This window comes from Vicia villosa, linkage group LG7 (assembly GCF_029867415.1).
Source record: "Vicia villosa cultivar HV-30 ecotype Madison, WI linkage group LG7, Vvil1.0, whole genome shotgun sequence".
In the NCBI taxonomy this organism is placed as follows: domain Eukaryota; kingdom Viridiplantae; phylum Streptophyta; class Magnoliopsida; order Fabales; family Fabaceae; genus Vicia; species Vicia villosa.
In genome coordinates, this window is record NC_081186.1 from 2,874,642 (window position 1) to 2,889,737 (window position 15,096).

Consider the following 15,096-nt stretch of genomic DNA (forward strand, 5'->3'; position numbering starts at 1 on the left):
GTAAAAAAATTTTACACTGTCAGTGCATCACCTATTTTTTTTTTTTTAAAAGTAATGATAACTTGGAAAGCACGAATGTTGTAAAAATATCAATTTTTGTATAGAATTATTAACATACAAATTAGGTTTAATTAAGGGGAACTGTTTTGAAATTAAAATTTGTATTATATTTCTCGAGGGATCTTAATTAAACTATATTATTTTAATTATGATTAAAAAATATTATTATTGAATGGGTGGAGGAGCTCAAATAATATACGTTAGTTGATTAAATGAATGTAATTTGTTGGTTCAGATTGGTAGTGATATATTTGTAAAAGGATTAAGTAAAGGCGGGAGACTTGTAACCCCTAGAAGGGGTTACACCAATATGTCACTCCCATTAGGAACAATCTCGCCCTAAGTGCACTCCCTACTCATCCACTCATGGGAAATATGGGAAAAGACATTCATCGGTTAGAGGGAAGCTCCTAAGAAATGGGGATTCGATTTTTAATCATTGGCCAAGTGGGTGGTTATCAGTCTCTAGAAAATCCTAGGCTCAAGAAGGAATCAACATCATCTTCTCTAGTAGTGATGTCATTGAAATTCTCCCTCACGATAATGACCCCATGTCCATCTGTGTGTAACATGGCAACTTGGACATCAAGTGAGTCTTGGTAGATTCCGGAAGTTATGTTGATGTTCTATTATGGGATGCTATTTAGAAATTTTATCTCGATCCCAACTACATCAAAATGTTTCAGGGTTCATTAATAGGATTGTTAGGTGAACAAGTACAATTGAGGGGCCACGTATACTCTAGAGACAACATATGGTAAAGGAGCATACGTCAAGGCGATTGGAGTCAAATATCTCATAGTAGACGCCCTGTCACCCTACAACATCATCCTAAGTTGACTCGTAATCAATGCGTTATGGGTGGTTATTTTCACCCAATATTTGGTCCTAAAGTACTTGATGCCTGGTAGGCAAGTCGGGACAATTCGAGGAGACAAAAAAAGTTCTAAAGAGTGTTACTAGGGAAGCCTGACAATGGAGAGGGAAGAGCTCACCCTAATGGACATACCCCTCCCTAAGGCCCTAGATGAAGAAATTGATTGTTGGGATCCCAGGTTGGGTGCTAACAACAAGATATGCATGCCCATTGAGTCAAGTGACGAAGATAGGAATTTCGCTTACCGAGGAAGAAGAACAGAAGCTAGTCGTCCAACTTATTAGAAACGTTGACTTGTTTGCCCGGGCTCATGTCATACCCTAATTTTTACCCCCTAAGATTCCACATATCATTCATTTGCATTTGAAATTGATCACAAGCATGCTTCTTGTAACACCCCAAATTCTAGATTAATTATTTATTTAATTAATTCGACATGAATATATGAGTCATCGTGAAGTATTCGATATATATATATATATGATGTTTTGGTATTTTTATGCGAGACCTTATGGGGATTCATGACTTTTTATGAATATGATGGTTATGTGAGTTATCGTGAAGAATTTGATATATATGATTTTTTGGTGATTTTTGTAAAGTATTTGAAAATGTAATGATATGTTGAGTCCTTTATGATGGTTTGTGATGATCTATGATGTTTGAGATTATGATGACTTATGTGATGTTTCGATGATTCATGTGATGTTGTGGTGATTTGTGTGATGCTTATGTGTATTGAGGGATTTTGTAGTATTTTAGAATAATTTGAATAATAAGTGGAATTATTTTAATTAGTAAAATATAATAATATTAGTGTTAGAGATATTAAGGGCAAGAGTGGTCATTTGTGAAGAGTAGGTGAGGACAAGATGGGAAGACCATATTAGGGGTCCTAGGGTTAAAAAGAGAAAAGAGGAAAGAGGGATTCATTATGTACGATCAAAGTTTAGAGAAGAGGCAGAGAGATAGAGAGAGAGAGAGAGAGAGAGGGGGAGAGAGAGAGAGAGAGAGAGTTGGGGCACGAAGAACATGGAGGAATTCGTAAAGAGAATGCGACGAGAATCAAAGCTAACTACAATCTAAGGTATGGGGAGTTTATCTAGATTATCATGAATGGTTTAAGTGATTGATAATTGTATGATTTGGTTTTGGGGAATTTTGGGTTATGAGGGTTTGATGATGATATGATGAATTTTGATGATTTGGATGTGTTAATATGCAATAGATGATACCCGTAGGTTAGAATGCATAAATATGTATTTGGAATATGAAATATGGTGATTATAGGGTGTTTCTAGGGGTTATAATGTGTAAAAACTGCAAAGGAATTAGTCTGAAAAGTGCAGAAAAATTCAGCACACAAATAGTGTGCGGTTAACGCAAACAGAGGTGCGGTTGATGCAAATGCAGACGAGCGGTCGACGCATGGTTCAGCGCGAGCGGACCCGAGGTAGGGAGAAGTTATGATCTTGAGCGAGCGGTCGACGCATGGGATGGCGCGAGCGGACCCAAGGTAGACCAATTTTTGACAGATTTTTTGTAAAGGCCATAACTTGAGTTTCCGGACTTCGATTGATGCGCCGTTCGAAGAGTTTGAAAGCTAACACAATGAACTATACCATTGTATAATAAAATGAATCATAGGATGTAGACTTAAAGTGCTTGAATTGGGATTAAGTGATGAACTATGTAGTGTTAACATAGGAAGTATGTCATTTGTTATGAGTTGGCGTAGCCATGTTTTGGTATAACTTGATGAGTGTTTTTTTTATGATAACATGATTTTATTTTGATGGTGATATGTGTTTTTCTTATGACGAGATGATGAGCTCATAAGATGATATACCAATATGTAATGCTTTCTATTTTGAATTAATTTAACTATGTCTTGTCATAACTTGACGTATGTTATATGATGAATCGATAATGTTATGATTATGTGCGTAAAATGAAGCATGTGATGATGTATGATGAATATGATGAATGATGATGCATGTTGACTAGCCATGGTTGTGTTTTATGTGGTGTTGCGCATCATGCATTCATAACATTTGTAGGACTTTTGTCCAGTGAAGTTTGCAGGATATTTATCCAGTGATGTTAGGACATTTTGGTCCAGTGATGGCCTCAGTTCCATAGTGTGGATTGAGTGCAACTTGTGAGGTGCTCCGATTCCAAGCGGGAATTGATCCTATTGTTGGGGATATTTGCAGAACAACGATGACTAAGTCCTCATAAATGTTTTGGTACCATATGCGTGAGTCTTATGAAGTTGCATTTAATTATTTGTGGCATTGCATAATACTTGGAATAAGTGATGTCTTTGATTGATTCTTAGAAGATGATGTTTGGTATATTTTAAGTGATGTATTTTATTTATTCTTGGATTGATGATGTTATGATGTGAAGAACTGGTAATTGTTGTTATGTGATGTAATGTTTTAAAGGATGTTATATGATTGTTGTTCCCTTGATATGAATACTATATCTATTACTTATGTTTTTTATGATGATTGCGATTTACTCACCCTGCCTGTTTAAATGTTATCTCCATGTGGGTAACGCGCAGTGGATCAAGTTTAATGCAGGAAGCATAAAAGGTAGCTTCGGAGTGCGCTATTTAGTTTTCGTTGAGTCTAGTGGGTCTTACTCTGATATGTAACATCGGTATTGGGATCGATTGATTGCGAACCTAGAGCATTTTGTTATTCTGAATATTTTGTATTACTTTTATAATCATCAAGTTATAAACACGAAGTATGATGATTTTATCGATGTTTGAACTACTTTTCATGGTAATGATTAATTTATGAAGAAGTTTCTAAGAGATATTTATTCCGCTGTGAAGTTTGAAATAATTTGATTAATGGCATTAAAGATGATATTTATGTTTAAATGTTTTACAACATGTGTTACGAAGCAAGATTAATTGTTATATGAAGTTTTATGAAGATGCGACATCCTTGCTTTGCTTTACGTTTATTTATTTATTAAAAATATTCGTGAAAAATCGTGGGGTTTTAGAAGGGTGTTACATTTCTCTCTTATCCCCTTGATCCTAGGGTTTACCTTTTGTGGGAGATCACCAGACACCCTTGTGTTTCTTTTTGCATCTTTATGTGCTTATGATTATCATCTAATTTTCATTATTTTTTTTTCAAAATACAAAAACATGATTATCATCTTTATGTGCTTATGATTATCATCTAATTTTCATTCCTGGCCCACAATTTGGCAGATAAGTGAGTGAACTTAAGAACTCTAGAGTGAGCTTTCGGTAAGTGTTAAATCTTCGTAGCAAGTGAGAACCAGTCCAACTAATTTGGTTCAGTAAGTACATGACACTTTCCTCAATTCCTAAGGTCTTCATAATGGGGAACTGAGGATAGAGAGATAAATCCATTCTTCTCTCGGCCAGCTTAGCATATCGTCCTACTTGACCTCTACCTCTGAACACTACTTTCATATTATCAACTTCTTGCATCGTGATAAGTTAGTAACTAAGTTAGCCTGTAAGTGAGTTGAAAATTATGAAAATTAAGTTAGAAATAGATGGATGTTGAAAAAGAAGAAAATGAAAAAGAAATGAAATAATAAAAAGAAATAAAAATAAAAAGATACGATAAAAATATTAAAATATAAAGATGAATAATAATAAAAATATAAAAGTGAAATTTTTATAATAATAATTATAATAATAATAATTATAATGACAATAATAATTATTATAATCAAAGGATGAAATAAAAATTGAAAATAAGATAAAAAAACATTTATTTGAGAAAATTAAAATTAAAATTAAATGATTAAAGAAAATTAAGAAAATTAAAAAGAGAAAGAAAAGTGTGGGTTGTCTCCCACAAAGCGCTTTGTTTAATGTCGTAAGCTCGACAGTTTAAACAAAACTCATTTTTCAGATTGAGCGGGTGGCTCGTCAAGTTTTAAAATTTGAACATTTTCATCGTTTTCGAGACGATGGTAATGTTTAAGACGTTGCCCATTTACGATAAAAGGTTCAACCGTTCTTCCTCTAATTTCTATCGCTCCGCTCGGAAAAATGTTAGTAATCTCGAAAGGACCAGACCATCTAGAGCGTAATTTTACAGGAAATAATTTAAGCCTAGAGTTAAGTAGTAACACTTTATCGCCTTTGTTAAAACTTTTCCTAGATATGCGCTTATCATGCCAACTTTTTCGTTCTTTCTTTATAGATTCTAGCGTTTTCGTAAGCATCTTGTCTAAGCTCTTCTAATTCGTTTATGTCCAGAATGCGCTTTTTGCCAGCGGTAGTATAATGTAAATTTAAAGTCTTATTGGCCCAATAGGCCTTATGTTCTAGTTCTACCGGGAGGTGATAAGATTTTCCGTAAACAAGTTTAAAGGGAGTGGTTCCTATTGGAGTTTTGAAAGTTGTCCTATATGCCCATAAAGCTTCATTTAACTTGGAGGACCAGTATTTTCTAGATATATCAACAGTCTTTTCCAATATTTGTTTTATTTCTCTGTTGGATACCTCCACTTGTCCACCTGTTTGTGGATGATATGGTGTCGCTATTCGATGATTTACTCCATATTTCAGAAGAAGTGTTTCGAGTATTTTTGAAATGAAATGGGAGCCTCCGTTGCTAACCACTAGTCTTAGTACGCCAAACCTAGGAAAGATGACATTTTTAAAGAGCTTAGTTACTACTCGTGTGTCACTTGTAGGAGAGGCGGTAGCCTCTATCCATTTTGAAACATAGTCGACAACTACGAGGATGTACTTATTGCCAAACGATGAAGGAAAGGGACCCATAAAGTCTATTCCCCAAACGTCAAATATTTCAACTTCTAAAATTCCCTTTTGAGGCATTTTGTCTCGTCTTGAAATGTTTCCAGTTCGTTGACATCTATCACAGTTTGTAATGGCAGAGTGTACGTCTTTCCACAGGTTAGGCCAATAAAGTCCAGATTGGAGGATCTTTGTGCAAGTTTTAGATATGCTTGCATGACCTCCATAGGGAGCTGAGTGGCAGTGTGTTATTATACTTTCTATTTCTTCCTCGGGTACGCAACCATGAAAGATTCTGTCGAGGCCTCTTTTGAAAAGTAGAGGATCGTCCCAATAGTATTGTTTTAGGTCGTGGAAGAATTTCTTCTTATGTTGGTAACTTAAATCATGAGGGAGCACACCAGCGGCTAAATAATTTACGAAATCCGCATACCATGGTGTAATGGTCATGGCTAGAGCGGTTTCGACAGGTTCGTCAGAAGTGTTTCCTTCAAGTTGAGCGATAAGTTTATTGTAAGGAAAATCATCGTTAATTGGTACGGTTTCAGGTTCTAGATTTTCTAAGTGAGAAAGGTGGTCTGCTACGACGTTTTCTGTTCCTTTTTTGTCTTTAATTTCTAATTCGAATTCTTGTAGTAGCAGGATCCATCTTAGGAGTCTAGGTTTAGCGTCCTTTTTAGTTAACAGGTACCTAATTGCAGCGTGGTCGGTGTATATGATTATTTTGGCTCCTGCAAAATAGGAGCGGAACTTATCTAAAGCAAATACTACCGCCAAAAGTTCTTTTTCGGTTGTAGCGTAATTCATTTGGGCTTCGTCCATAGTTCTACTTGCATAATAAATGACGTGAAGTTTATTTTCTTTTCGTTGTCCTAAGACAGCGCCTACAAAGTAATCGCTTGCGTCACACATTATTTTGAATGGTTCAGTCCAATCGGGAGGTTGCATAATGGGTGCGGAGATTAAAGCTTCCTTAAGGGTTTTAAAGGCTTCTAAACACTTGTCATCAAAGATAAAATCAGCGTCTTTCATTAATAATTCAGTTAAGGGTTTAGTTATCTTTGAGAAATCCTTAATAAAACGTCGGTAGAAACCAGTGTATCCTAAGAAATTTTGTATTTCTCTTATGGTCTTTGGAGGTTGAAGGTTTTCAATAACTTTTATTTTAGTCTATCTACTTCAATTCCTCTATTTGATACGATATGTCCTAACACAATCCCTTCTTGTACCATAAAGTGACATTTCTCCCAATTTAGTACTAGGTTAACTTTCACGCAACGTTCTAGAACTTTTTCTAAATTTGCAAGACATCCTTCAAAACTTTGTCCACATACGGAGAAGTCGTCTAAAAAACTTCCATAATATTGTCAAGGAAATCAACGAATATTACCATCATACATCTTTGAAATGTCATAGGAGCGTTACATAATCCAAATGGCATTCGTCTGTAGGCAAAGGTTCCAAATGGGCAGGTGAAAGTTATTTTCTCTTGGTCATCAGGATAGATTGAGATTTGGAAGAAACTGGAATAATCGTCTAAGTAACAGAAATGGGAATGTCTAGCTAGGCATTCTAACATTTGGTCAATGATTGGAAGGGGAAAATGGTCTTTTCGAGTCGCTTTATTTAAATAAAACTTGAAATCTTCGAGTACTTGAACTTCCACCACAGGTTGATTGGATCTTTCTTCAGAAATTAGCTGGCGTAAATTAAACAAGGAAATAAAACTAAATCTAACGTAAGGTTAGATCTGTTGAAGGTTCACAACAAGGTGTAGAAATTGTTGGGAGAAAAGAACAAAGGAAAATAAAAATGCTGGAAGGTAAATTAACTGAAAGCAATGAAAGTAAGAAAATAATTCTGGTGCAAAAACTCGGACCCTGATAATGAATTATCAGTTCCCTTTTATAGCTGAGTAGTAAAGTCCATTTTCTCCCACGCTGTGCCTTTTCTCCGAATTTCACGTACCCTATTTTTGACTAAGTTGGAGACGTGCGTCTCAACTCGTGAAGTTGACCTGGAACACACTTGGAGACGTGCGTCTCAAATGGAGATATTTTAGGATGCATGGAGACGGGCGTCTCCCTTTGGTGACGTGGCAACGAGACCTTGGAGACGGGCGTCTTCCTTTAACTAGTGGGAGTTTCAGCTCCCACGTGGGCTGGGCTTCCACTATGTCTTTTGGGCCTTGTATGTTTGCACCTCCAGATCTCTTTTGCACCCCTTTTCACTTCTTTTTAATGAATACAAATCGATTTTGCTATGTTTCTTCTTCTTTTCACAAATACGCTCGCGCAGACTCGTTACATGAAACAAAGGAAAATATCCGCATAATACCATAATAAAATAACATAATAAAATAAAAATGCTAATAATATTTATGGAAATTAAGCTAAATATATCATATAAGTTCGTGTTATCAATCCTCTAAGCTCAACTGACTACTCCTGATTACCTGCACATTACCCACTTGGAGGCAACATTCAAACAGAAAGGGTGAGTATTTCATAAATAGTATATAACCAATCATACATATACTGATACAACGTATCCATCATATACGAATACTTACCCACACCTACACATCATCACCTATTCACAACATCATCTCATGATTCAATCACCATTATCACTTAAGTTTCACATCACAACTAATCAAGCATCATTAATTTACAACATATCACAACAATGCAATGCAACAACAAAGGACTCATGCATGTGGTACCAATTCATCATTGATGACTCAGTCATCATTCTCCAAAGATCCCCATCATAGGATCGATTCCCGCTTGAAACCAGAGCACATCGTAATTTTGCACTCAATCTACACAATGGGATTAAGGGTCGTCACTGGACCAATAGTCCTACAAGATCATGACTATCATCCTATAATTATTCTATGCATGCATGATGCTCAACTTCACAAAATCACCGACCACGGTAGTCATAATGGCATCATCATTCATGTATTTATCAAAGTCATGCCATCATTCAAACATACAATATCACAAGCATCTTGGTCAACTTAACACACAATCGTCAATTAATCATGTTATCAACCAACACAACAACATTCACCAAAATCAAGTACTAAAGCACAATAATTCACAAAAACCAAGTTACATACAAAATGCCTTCTAAACCTACCCATATGCGCACAGAAAATTCCATAAAATTCTCAGAAATTATAATAAAATGTAAGCTTCTATATTTTGAAATACTTTTTCAAAAATATTAATTTTCGATTTAGGAACCAATGCAAAGTGCCCCCTACCGTGCTAAGCGGGCTCTCTGATTCTGCAAAAAATTCATGCGCGACCTGCATCATACTAGACCTAAACTTTTACCCAAAAACTGATTTTAATCATTATTTTCCTGTGATTTAAGGTCTATGATCCTAGTTCTAACATGTATTAATCATTACAAACCCAAAATACAATCGTTCATCTTTATTCCAAGGTTCATTATTAAACTCTAAACCTTCAAATCCTCAACAATGGTGGATTTGAATCCAAATCATGTTACCAATACAACAACCAATCTTAGTAGATATCACAATAATCATATAATCTCAACAATTCATCATCATCGTTCATCAATTTCATCAAATATCACAAAATATCACAAACCCCAACATACATTTATCAACCCCTTAAATCAAACATAATACTTGATCGTACCTGATCAGAAGAATCGTCGCTGGCTGCTCGGATTGGATCTTCTAGGAATGAGGAGGGGGTGTACCTGCAAGGTACTCTGATGCCAAAGTGAGTAGATGAGAAAGGGAGTGCAAGTACAAGCTAAAAGTGAGTAAGAAGTGAATACCTGACCCTCTAGTGAAAGAGGGTATTTATAGCCCCCAGCGCTGGGCCATGATCTCGCTATTGGGTTGGACTTCCAAGCCCAACTAGGAGACTGCCAGGTTTCCTGAGCGGAAATATCGGAGGTGCGTGAGTGCCCTCTGTCCTGGTTAACCGCTCCGACGTTTAAGGGAGACGCGGTCTTTTAGGGGCCACGTTGGCTCCGTATTATTCGGAGGGTTGGATATGAAGGAGCCCTGTGAGGAGGAGGGTCCTCGGCCGTGAGGGTGCTCGAGGGGAGCACTCGTGCCGGGCGCCAGCCAGCTCGCGGGGAGCAATCCTACCGGTCGTTACATGGTTCAGAAGGGTGGCCCTGCCGAGCATGACGAAGACGGGCACCCTAGACACAGATGTGGGTCACAGAGGAACTTGGGCCTATGAGGCTTACTGGGCCGAAACTATGTTGGGCCTAACCTTGGCCCAGTCCAGAACAGGAGCCCCCCAAGTCGGAGCTTTCTAGTCAAGGAGCTGTGACTTTGATGATGCCCGGCCTTCGTGACTTCGGTGATGCCCGGCGGGATGGATCCTCGTCTGGAAGATGTGCTCGGAGGGAACGGTCTGTGGGTTGGAATGAAAAGTCGCGCGTGTGCAACACGCACTGACGTGGCATAGGGAACGATCGCCTAGGGTCTAGGAGGCGGCGATTGCCAGGGGGCGCGACGTTTCATCTTCCGAGCCTTTTTCCTATAAAAAGGGGTGAGTCCCCACATTTAGGCGCTTTTCTCTCTTAGTTCGCTTGCTTGGCTCCAGGCAGACGATTCCCGGAAGCAGTTGTTCGTCCTATTGTTCGTAGTGATAACCGCCGTTCTCCGAAGAGTTTCTCCTAGCAATCATCACTATGTCTTCAGGTACGCTCGCGAATCTCTTCGTCGTTTTTATGCCTTTTCCGTAGGGTTTCGGGGTCTTGCGATTTCTTACTTTCGTTGTCCTCGTCATCTATGTCGGCTGAGTTCAATGCATAGTCGTTACTTCCTCCTCGGGTTATCCAAGCGATGCCCGGGGGTTAGTTCGTGGATTAGATGATATTCATGGTTAGGTCCTCGTCCGATTTCGCAATCATGTTTCCCTTTGCTGTTTTATCGTGAGTCCTCGGCTGACGGGCGTCTTTCCTCAATGGGGGGTTTAGACGGGGGCTCTACTGCTCCTGCTCTACCCTTTCGCTTGCGTTGCGATGGAAGGGTGGATTTGATGAACTGTCGAATTCATTTTTCCCTTCTGCATGCAGGTGAATCTGATTCGAGTGCTAGTTCGGGGTCCAGTTCGGAATCTGACTCATGGGCTAGCGGATCGGAAGACACGACAGCGAGTAGCTCCGATGTTGAAATCGTCGAAGTCCAAAATACACCCCCTGCAGCCGAGGAGGACCATGCGGATTCCCCTGGTTCGGACGCCGAGGGAGGGGTTTCCCCAATGCCGCTCTTCAGTTATGATTGCACGGTCGAGCTCGACTGGATAGCCGACGAACCTTTGGCGGTTGTTTCTCGATATACCGAATCTTTAGACGGAGCTTTTAGGGAAATTGAGGCCCGGGGAGATGGTGATGAAGTGAATTACCAAATAGGTTGCCCGTCCCGAGATGAGCGCATATGTTCTCGATTTGACGGGGACAGTTTTGCTATGTATGAACATGTGTTCAAGGAGCTTGGTTTTCGACTGCCCTTCTCCAGCTTCCAGACTTCTCTGATGGCGTTTCTTGCCCTGGCACCGTCTCAATTGCATCCGAACGCCTTTGCTTTTATGCGGGCATTCGAGATTATTTGTGACTATCTGGGTATCAGTGCTACGACTGCCTTGTTCGGCAGATGCTTCCACGTCCAAAGGCAGACGGAGGACGGGCGATATAGTTGGGTCTCCTTTAGAAATGCCGATAGAAAACTTTTCGGTATGTATACTGACTCGGAGAAAGGTTTCAAGGATCGGTACTTCCTCGTCCGTCCGCGCAGCCCGGTAGCTTATTCCGCTGTGTCTGAGATAGTGGAAGTGCAGGATGAGGCCGGCAACTTAGAGAGGGATGAGGACGGGCAGGTAGTGAAGGAATTCTGTACGGCGTTCCCGTTCTTTTGGTGGAAAGGCCACTTCTCGTCTCCCCCGAAAAATTATGCTTGGGAAGACGGAGATCTAGACGAGCAGGATACAGCGTCTTACTCGGCCCTCTGCAAGTACGTAGACAGTTTCACCATGTCTCAGTGGGTGACGAGGAAGGGAGATCCCGTCTTAGACGAGAATTGTGTGCCGAAGGTGGAGTCGCGGGCTATTAACACTAAGGCCCTGTTATCTTGTCGGACCCCCGAGGAGACCCGGGCATTGTTAGGTCGTGTTATTTACTTTGTTTTGTCTTTTCTGTTTTGTGTTTTCGCTAACCTGTTTGTTTCCCTTTTTCAGATGCTATGCCGGAGAAGGATGACAAGCTCTTGAAGATGGTGACTCAGGATGCGAAGAAGCTCCGACAGAAGAAATCTCGGGGAACTGGTGTTGGAGATAACTCGGGCTCGGCTGGTTCTCCCCGGGTGAACTTGGATGAGAGGTCCCCCAAGAAGGCTCGTCATGCCGAGACGGCCCGTGAGGAACCATCGAATCTGAGGCCCGACCGTGCCTTCGTGTTGCCTCCTTGCTTCAAAGATGGAGGTTACTTTGAAAAGTTTCCTCTGGTAACCTCTCTGGATGAAGCCCGCCGGGTCGACGAGATGGACTCCCCAGCCCTCCTTAAGCAGCTGGCCAACGATGGTGCTGCCGTGATGAGGGTTCTAGGGATGGCTCAAGTGCTAGCTAAGGGTGGTTCGGGTTCTACTGAGGCTTTGAAGAAGGCGGAGTCGGCCAGGAAGCAGGCCGAGGATAAGGTGAAATCCATGGAGGCCGACCGTGAGAAGTTAAAAAAGAAAATTGATGCGGCTCTGAAGCAGAAAGATGGGGAGATCGCGGCGGAGAAGAAGAAGCTTGCTGACCTTCAACTGGAATGGGCACCCTCGGCTGACGAGTTCCCGGACATGGCCGCTCTAAAGTCCAGGGCCGAGCTCGTGGAGAAGATAGACGGCCTGAAGATGAGCCTTGCCGAGATGGCTGAAGCTGAGTTCAACTGTGCAGTTTGTCAGCTGAAGCTTCTGAACCCTGGTTTGAAGGAGGACAACATCGGGCTAACTTCGAAGATTGTGGATGGGGTGCTGGTGCCCGAATCTCCCGACGGCGAAGAATAGTTAGTTTTTACTTTTGGGCCTGTGTGCATGTCTTCTTCGGCCTGCGTGCCATTTTTTGTTTGTTGGGCTATGCCCGGATAACTTTTGGGGCCTGCGTGCCCGACATTTTGTTGTACTATCTGGAAATCGCTGGCCAATTTGGTCGACAGTTTAATGCTTTACTATTTCGTTATTCATGCTTGTCTATCCTTGTGTGTTTGGAATTTTATTGTTGCATGCTTATGGGTCCGGGCTATGTTTGTTCCGGGGAGGTATTCCAACACTTAGGAATATTTTGCTTATTGGTTATGCTCGACCGAGGTTGATTTCCCGGGCGTGTGGTGTACGGTCCGGGTGCGCAGAGCAGGTGTGCGCTATTAGCGGGCACGAGACCACGGTTGGGGCCAAGTGCTCGCGGCGTGAACGATCCCATTGCGAGCTGGGGTTCTACCGTGCAGGTACTGCCACGGAGGGTCTAGGTGTAGAATTTGCCGTGTAGTCGGTCCTATCCGTTGATAGGGAATTCCGACCGTTGCTGTCGTGGAGCACTCGCGTTCGTACCGATGACGCGGGTCCATGCCCGGCTACCGTCTGTGCTCGGTATGAGTAGCCGGGGAGCGTTAGGTTGTGTCTAACTGTAATAGCGTCTAAGTTTTTCAGCGGTCCAAGGTTGAGCAAGTTTTTCGCCGAGAAGATTCTCGAGGTAATAGGCGCCATTCTCAGTTTTATCGTAGACTCGGTATGGGCCTTCCCAGTTTGGGGCTAGCTTGCCCTCGCGTGAGTCTTTCATGTTTCTACGGAGCACTAGGGCGCCGACTTCGAATTCGCGCTTGATAACTTTGGCGTTATGGCGAAGAGCTATTTGTTGTTTCAATTTCGCTTCTCGGAGGGAGGATCCTGCTCGGATCTCCTCCACCATATCGAGCTCTTCACTCATTACTTCGTCGTTGATTTCTTCTTCGAGAGGTGACTCGGTGCGCCGAGAAGGTTCTCGGATTTCCACGGGGATCACGGCTTCGGTGCCGTAGGTTAGCCGAAAAGGGGTTTCGCCCGTGCTTGAGTGGGGCGTTGTCCTATATGCCCAGAGTACGTTGTGTAGTTCTTCGACCCAACCTTTCTTAGCCTCGCCGAGCCTCCTTTTCAATCCATGGAGGATGACCCAGTTGGCTGCTTCGGCTTGCCCATTCGTCTGGGGGTGCTCGACCGAAGTGAAGTGCTGTTTTGTGCCGAGCTTGGCCACAAACTCTTGGAATTTTCTATCAGTGAATTGGGTGCCATTGTCGGTTATTATAGCTTGCGGTACCCCGAACCGAGCGAGTATGTTTCGTTTATAAAAACGGAGCACGTTTTGAGACGTGATCTTTGCGAGCGCTTCGGCTTCTATCCATTTGGTGAAGTAGTCTACAGCGACTACTAGATATTTATTTTGGTATGACCCGACCGGGAATGGTCCGAGGAGGTCCATCCCCCAGGTGGAGAAGGGCCAGGGCGAGGACAGAGATTTAAGCTCGTTTGGGGGAGCTAAGTGCATGTCGGCGTGACGCTGGCATTTGTCGCATTTCTGGACGTGCTCCTTGGCGTCTTGCTGCATGGTCGGTCAGTAGTATCCGGCCCTGAGGGCCTTCCTTGCTAGTGACAGGTCGCCGAGGTGTTGGCCGTTGATCCCTTCGTGAAGCTCTTGAAGTATCTCGAGTGCTTGCGAGGCGTCAACACATTTAAGGAGAGGAATGGAGAAACCTCGTCGGTATAGTTTATTCTCAACGATAGTGTACGAGCAGGCTCGTCTTTTGATCGCTGAGGCTTCTTTCGCGTCGGATGGAAGTTCGTCCTTCATGAGGTAGTTATATACCGGGGTCATCCAGCAGTGGTCGTCGCCGATGGCGAGCATTTGTAGGGTTTGTGCACTTTTGTCTATGCTTGGTCTGGATTGGATTTCCTGGATCACCGACTTGTTTCCGCCTTTCTTTCTCGTACTCGCGAGTTTGGACAACACGTCGGCCCGTGAGTTGTGCTCCCGGGGAATATGCTCGACTTATGCCTTTGAGAATCTTTTCATCTTATCCTTGACGAGCGTGAGGTACTCGGCGAGCATGTCGTTTTTGGCTTGGTAATCTCCGCTAATTTGGGATGCGACGAGTTAGGAGTCGGTGTAGATCTTGACCTCCCGAGCACCCACGTCTTCGGCGAGTCGTAAGCCTGCTAAGAGAGCTTCGTATTTGGCCTGGTTGTTCGACGTGGTGAAAGACAAAACTAGGGACACTTCTATGATGAGCCCCTCGTCGTTTTCTAGGATAATGCCGGCTCCGCTCCCCGAGCTGCTCGAGGCGCCATCCACGTAGATGGTCCATTTATTTT